This window comes from Rhinopithecus roxellana, chromosome 18 (genome assembly GCF_007565055.1).
Source record: "Rhinopithecus roxellana isolate Shanxi Qingling chromosome 18, ASM756505v1, whole genome shotgun sequence".
Taxonomy (NCBI): domain Eukaryota; kingdom Metazoa; phylum Chordata; class Mammalia; order Primates; family Cercopithecidae; genus Rhinopithecus; species Rhinopithecus roxellana.
Window position 1 is genome coordinate 95,229,956 of NC_044566.1, and position 7,085 is coordinate 95,237,040.

The 7,085-nt window shown below is 42.5% G+C and overlaps 1 non-coding gene across 1 annotated transcript; it reads right to left on the reverse strand.

Moving 5' to 3' along the window:
• Positions 1-6,391: 6,391 nt before the first annotated feature.
• Positions 6,392-6,495, reverse strand: LOC115894652. Its single transcript, XR_004054796.1, has one exon. It is a non-coding gene; the product is annotated as a small nucleolar RNA U13 (small nucleolar RNA).
• Between the last annotated feature and the right edge of the window lie 590 nt (positions 6,496-7,085).

Below are 7,085 nucleotides of genomic sequence, written 5' to 3' on the forward strand. Positions count from 1 at the left end.
AGTTGTGGATTGGAAAAGGATTTAGTTAAGAAAACAGAATGGACTTAAGGTGATCTGACTCTGAAGTTCTACAGAGTCACATTTACTTGAGAGTGTGCATGGTGAATAAAAGCTTAACACATTTTCTTTAGGATGTGATGGTCGCCTGAGTAAATTGTGAGGGCCACGTTTAGTGTATTCTGATGGGAGTGAGAATACTTGGGTTCCAATTCCAGCTCTCACCCTTATTAACTGGATTATCTCAGGCAAGTGGTTAAATTTCTCTGCATCTCTGTTTTCTCATCTGTAAAATGGATATGGTAGCTACCTCCAAGACTGTTGTAAACATAAAATGAATTGGCCAGGTGCAGTTGCTCATGCCTGTAATCCCAGCACTTTGGGAGGCTGAAGCGGGCCGCTCACTTGAGGTCAGGAGTTTGAGACCAGCCTGGCTAACATGGCAAAACCCTGTCTCTACTAAAAATACAAAAATTAGCCAAGTGTGTTGGCACATGCCTGTAATCCCAGTTACTTGGGAGGCTGAGGCAGGAGAATCGCTTGAACCTGGGAGGCAGAGGTTGCGGTGAGCCGAGACTGTGCCACTGCACTCCAGCCTGGGCAGACTGGAGAGATTCCATCTCAAAAAAACAAAGAGAGACTCCGTCTCAAAAAAAAAAAAAAGAAGAAGAGAGAAAATGAATTAATACATATGAAGCTCTTAGCATAGTGCCAGGCATGTAGCACTCAGTAAGAGTTATCTCATATTTAATCAGGCAGGTAGCACTCAGTATGAGATTAAATCCCATATTTAATCACCTACGTTTCCTTTATCATCCCAACATTAGAAGGTCAATTATTTTTAGCTGGAAATGATCTTACTGCTCATACATGCTAGTGTTTGACAAACTTGTTTATTTCTTCTTCCTTTTTAAACAATGAACTCTTTTTTCCTAGTGAAACCTGTGTGGAACTGTAGCAGCTGAGGTTGGGGCCACCATGCACCCGTGAACACACAGCATTTCTGGGTCATCTGGAGGCTTCTCTTTTATATCTCTCAAGGAGTAGGGGTGGGAGGCAAATATGTCCACAATCAGAGGTGATACTACCTAACTGCTAACCCAGACATCTGTGGATCTCTAGGCAAGTGGTGTAAGCACAGATCTGGGCCCAAACCCCTTCATTTTATTCACAGGGAGGCTGAGTTGCATGAAGAGGCTAACAAGGAAATTTACAAGTGGCAGAATTAGAACTTGAACTTAGATTGTCTGACTTAAGGCCAGTGAACTCTCAGCTAAGCTGATTACATCTTGCTGCTTCTTTAGCAAGAAGAAGACAACGAGAAGAACATTGGGTTTGGAACCAGGAGAACTGGCTTTGGATCCTGGCTTTGTAATTTACTAGTTTTATAAACCTGAGGACAATTTTTACTCTATCTGCTCAGCCTGAAAACCATGACCTCCCTTTTCTCTACAAACTTCCTCTGCAGTTTGGCTCCACATTACCGCAACCTTTGTCCATAGCAAATGAGTGCTATTATTTTATTATTCTTTGGGAAAAGCTGGATCCTTATTCCAGAAAAGTCCATTCCTGTGTAAAATGCAGGTGTTGGTTTAATTAGAACCAGTTGATAGAATCAGGTTGCCCATAGTAACATCTGTAGCACTTCCTTCTGGATCTTGATTGAATTTTTTTTTTTTTTTTTTTTTTAGAGTAATGGTACTATGGATGCCATGGCCTTAAATGTGGATTTGCAGAATCATAAGTAAATTCTGCTATCTATTGGCTTAATGCTGGTCTTTTATCTCCTTTAAAAGTCATTCTTTGAGGCTGGGGGTGGTGGCTGACACCTGTAATCCCAGCACTCTGGGAGGCCGAGGCAGGTGGATCACATGAGGCCAAGAGTTCGAGACCAGCTGGCTAACATGGCAAAACCCCATCTCTACTAAAAATACCATAAAAAATTAAAAAAATAAAAAAATTAGCCAGGCATGGTGGTGCCTGTTTGTAGTCCCATCTACTTGGGAGGCTGAGACAGGAGAATAGCTTGAACTTGGGAGGCAGAAGTTGCAGTGATCCAAAATTGCACCACTGCACTCCAGCCTGGGTGACAGAGTGAGACTCTGTAAAAAAAAAAAAAAAAAAAAAAAAAAAAAAAAGATCATTCTTTGAGCTGTCTTTCTCATGCATAGGGATTCTTCTCTGATTTGGCTCTGAATAATTTTTCAGCCTTATCTTCCCCATTGCCAAATTCATACATATTGAAACACTTGTCCTTCCCCAGATACTCCAAGCTCTCCCTGCCTTGCCTTCAAACATAATATTGTTCCCTTTCCCTGGAATGCCCTCTCCTGTTGGGCTTCCTGCCATCATCCTTCAGGCCTGAGTTCCAATGTCTCGGTTCCTCTGAGTGGCCTCTCTTGACCCTGCTGGCTGGATCTGCTCCTGCTGGTATTCTCTTGAGGTTGTCAGTTGTCTTATCTGGCTCCTCTACTATGAGCTCTTTGAGGACAGAAATGTGCGCTATTTGTGTCAATACTCCCTCCAGGACTTACAAGAATGCATAGTGTAACACGAACAATACATAAATATTTGCTGAATGAATAAAGAATGAGTTAATTCTTTCTAACAAGGGAGGACAAATATTATAAAGATATTATTAGACAGTGGTGGTCAAAACTGATTTAACCTCTGTTCATTAGAAGTCAAACTGTGGCCTTTAATAAGTGACTGCTGATATTCAGTAGCTTTAAAATGGATTTTAGTAAGGTGCCTTTGACTGTGAATTTCTAGTTCTTTTGGAATTTACAATCTCCCTGTCTCCTTTTGTTTCTGAAACGGTTTTGAACCAAAGGTAATCTCAAATTCAACCTGGTTGGGTTAACCTACTGTTAATAAACCTACCATTTACTTGTTTTCTTGCTTGTATTTGAACTTATGGCAACATTACATTTTCTAAGATTTGGAAAAGATATTCCAGAACCTGATGAAGTATAGTTGCTACCACCCTTATTTTAAAAATGTAAATTTAGAAGATATTTGCTCTTTCTTCTCACTTAGAAATGTTCCCATATCAAGTTTCATTAAATAGAGAAAGACATTAAAACTGTAGGGTTTTTCAGTTCTTAAGACTTTAAAAAATGGGTCTTACATGTTAAAAATTAATACTTCTTTGCCGTCATTTCTGGACCGAACCACATATCATCACCAAGATTGCTGGTCAGGAAGAGTTTGCAAAGGGAGTTTATATAATGAGGTTTCATTGAGCTAACCGCTTCCCCAAAATAGCATCCTTCATTTGGAAGAGCTTGAAGTTCAGATAGCTGTTCTTCCTTTGTTAATTTGTTTTCTAGTGAAGTGAAAGTTGCTGTCACAGATTTATTTTTGTTGTGACAGTGGTGGGGGAGCAAAGAAATTTTATCTGTAGTCTTGTGAAAGGAAATTAAATCTTAGGACCCCAAACTCATTAAGCCAAAGGGAAAAGTCAGTCTGGGATCTGGGTCACACAAACCTCCCTCCCCTGTTTGGTTCCTGAATAAGATGGCTACGAGATAAAAAGCTACAAACCTCCCCCATATTGTGCCCTCAAGAAAATTCCTAGTGAGCTGCAAGATCTTTTAAGGTGTTTCTGTGAAGATTTCACCATGGCAATGTACGTGGATAGCTTCTCTTTACAGGTGCAGTCACCCCCGGCCCACCAGACACAAATGCATATCTGATTGTTCCCCTGCCTCGTTTCGTCTATCTTATCTTATGTCAAATGTAGATTCCCTGCATTTTCCCTCTGTCCTATTTGTCTATGTCATCTTATGTAAAGAAACACAAATTAATCGAGCCAAAGGCATGAATGACTATTTTTCCCTATACCCATCTTACATGAAAACTGTGTATTTCTCAATATCCTGCCATTTCCCCTTTAAATGTGGAGCCCTCAAAATCATCCTCACAGAAAGGCATAGACCTCTCTTCCAGGTGTGCGTCCTTAACTTTGGCAAATAAGCCTCCTGAAATGATTGAGACTTGTCTCATCATTTTTCTCGATTGACAGTCTTTCCATTATTCAGATGTATCATTTCCCCTCTATCAACAGTGCCAACTGGGCTCATCAGAGATATCATGAAATATACTCTAATTTCTTTCTTTTCTTTTCTTTCTTCTTTTCTTTTCTTTTCTTTTTTTTTTTTTTTTTGAGACAGAGTCTCACTCTGTTGACCAGGCTGGAGTGCAGTTGTGTGATCTTGGCTCTTTGCAACCTCTGCCTCTGAGGTTCAAGTGATTCTCCTGCCTCAGCCTCCCAAGTAGCTGGGACTACAGGTGCATGCCACTGTACCTGGCTAATTTTTGTATTTTTAGTAGAGACGGATTTTCACTATGTTGACCATGCTGGTCTCAAACTCTTGACCTCAGGTGATCCGCCCACCTCGGCCTCCAAAGTACTGGGATTACAGGTGTGAACCACTGTGCCTGGCCTCCAATTTCTAATATTGTGTTTGTGGCTGATGTTGACAGACAATGTCACAAGGTATGATCAAGTCATGTTAAACTATCTTTGTATTGGTCAGCTGTAGCTGCAGAACAACCTCAAGATCTCAATGGCATACCCCAGTAAATGTGTATTTCTTGCTTATGAGTTTACAAGTCAGCTGAGACATGCTGAGGGTTGACTGTGGTGGCCCTGCTCCATATAGCTCTCTTCCTCTCCTGGTTCCAGCAGGTTGGGTAAAAATGTGTTATCTTTCCTCCTGGCTAGGCAGAACCTGCTAGCCCTCCCTAATGACCTGTCCTTCCCTTGGTTCTTGCTGGTACTCTGTGAGTTCTGGGTTTCTACATTAGTGTCCACCTGGCCACTGGTGAAGGAGGCCACCCCAAGCCTCTGCTGTTGATTATTTCTCCCTTCAATGTGGCAGGCCCTATGATTCTTTCAATTTAACTGCCTCCTGAATCTCCCCTGGGGACTATGGGAATGTCTTGGTTCTGCTTATGTTATTGGGAGCCACAAATAGCCTGAGCAAGCAAAATATTAGGGTGCTCATCAGGTGAACCATTGTCTTAGTTATGGTTCTTCAAACAAACAGAACCAATAGGAGATATCTTTATCTCTACCCCTACTCTGTCTGTCTGTCTGTCTATCTATCTATCTATCTATCTATCTATCTATCTATCTATCTATCTGCCATCCCTTCACTCATCCATCTATCCGTCATCTATTTATCTATCTAAAAAGAGATTTGTTATGAGGAATTGACTCACATGATTGTGGAGGCTGAGAAGTCCCATTATCTGCTGTCTGCAAGTTGGATACCTGGGAAAGCCAATGGTATAATTAAGTCTGATGTCCAAAGGCCTGACAACTAGGGAAACTGATGGTATAAATTCCAGCCCAAGGGCAGGAGAAGATGAGATGAGATGTCCTAGCTCAAGAAAAGGGGGTGGCAAATGTTATTTCCTTTCTCTGCCGTTTGTTCTATTCAAGTCTTCAAAGAATTGGATGAGGCTCACTCACATGAAGGAGGGCCATGTACTTTACTGAGTCCACCAGTTCAAATGCTAATCTCATCCAGAAACACTCTCCCAGACACAGCCGAAAATTGCGTTTCACCTGGGCACCCTGTGGCCCAGTCACGTTGACACATAAAATTCACCATCACAACTGTGTTGTGCTTCCAGATTTACTTTGATGTGTGCTATGGTTAAATGTTAACATCCCCTCCAAAATTCCTGTTGAAACACAATCTACATTGTAGTGGTGCAAAGATTGCAAAGAGGTGGGGTCTTCTGGGGTGGATTAATGCCCTTATAAATGAGCCTCCAGAGAGAGATCATCCCTTTTGCTCTTCCACCTTCTGATGTGTAAGACCCTCACCAGACAGTGAATGCTGTTGCCTTGATCTTGGACTTCTCAGCCTCTAGAACTGTACGAAAATACATTTTTGTTCTCTATAAATTACCCAGTCTCAGATATTTTGTTACAGCAGCACAAATAGACTAAGACGATGTGTCTGCACCATAAGCTAATGCAGGACAATGTGTTGGTGGGGGGGCAGTTTTTAGGATTCGTAATGAGGAAAACGGGAAACCCTTCTCCCTCCCTCCCTACAGCATCTCTTTTGGTGTCCCCAACCGGCACACCTAGATGAGCTCTCCCTTGGTTGGGGAGGACCACCATTCCCCCTCTGCCTCAGAGAAAGGTGCTTGGCAACCATGGTCATCATCCATTCTAGGGAAAGGCAACTGGAAACTCCACTTAGGCCTCAGTTATACTCATTTTCTAGTCCAGTTTACCCAGACAGCCTTGTCTTAGTGACATTATTGGGCATTTTCCAACCCATTCATAAATGTGGTACTTTGACTATTGGTTCTCTATGGTTTAGACTGAATTATATGAATGCTAACATTCAACATCACTTCTTTTTCACATCAGATGGGTAATGTGCCAACATCGTAACAAGATCTGAGGGAGGCACATCTCACATATGAGCCTGAAAACCCAATCATCACACTTAGGAGCTACAGGAGGATCTTGACATCATTTTGACTGAAGCATAACAGCATTTCCATATGGCTCAATCCATATGCTAACTGGTAGAATTCCTAAAGAGAGGGAGGATGAGTCAATGAGTCTGAACCTGCTTCCCTCCCCTTCTCTGCACTACACTCACATTCTGAAAGTCTCAGAAAACACAAGTTCTGGAGGAAAGTGGACCAAGAAAGAGGTTGTCAGAATTGCTGCCGTGAGCTGGGCAGTGGCTGTGGAGGGTTTACGCACTGACCAGGGTGCCCAGGCACTGTAACGCTTCTTCCCGCACTAGGATCTGTGATTCTGAGAGTCTGCTTTCTGCTCAGTGGCATCCAGAAGGGAAAAAAGTTGCAGCTCCAGTTTCACCTAAGGTTTGACTCCTGCCCCAGGTGGAGTGATGCACTCATGCTTTCCACATTGAAGAGGGCTGCAGACTGTGCTGTGAAATGCATCTGTGTGTGTGTGTGTGTGTGTGTGCAGATGTGCATGCAGGTGTGTGTGCAGGTGTGTGTGGGTTGGAGGGGTGTGGACAGAGGTGGTGGGCAGGCCTGATGGGAGGGGCTAGAAAAGCAAAAGCCAAACACCTCAGTCC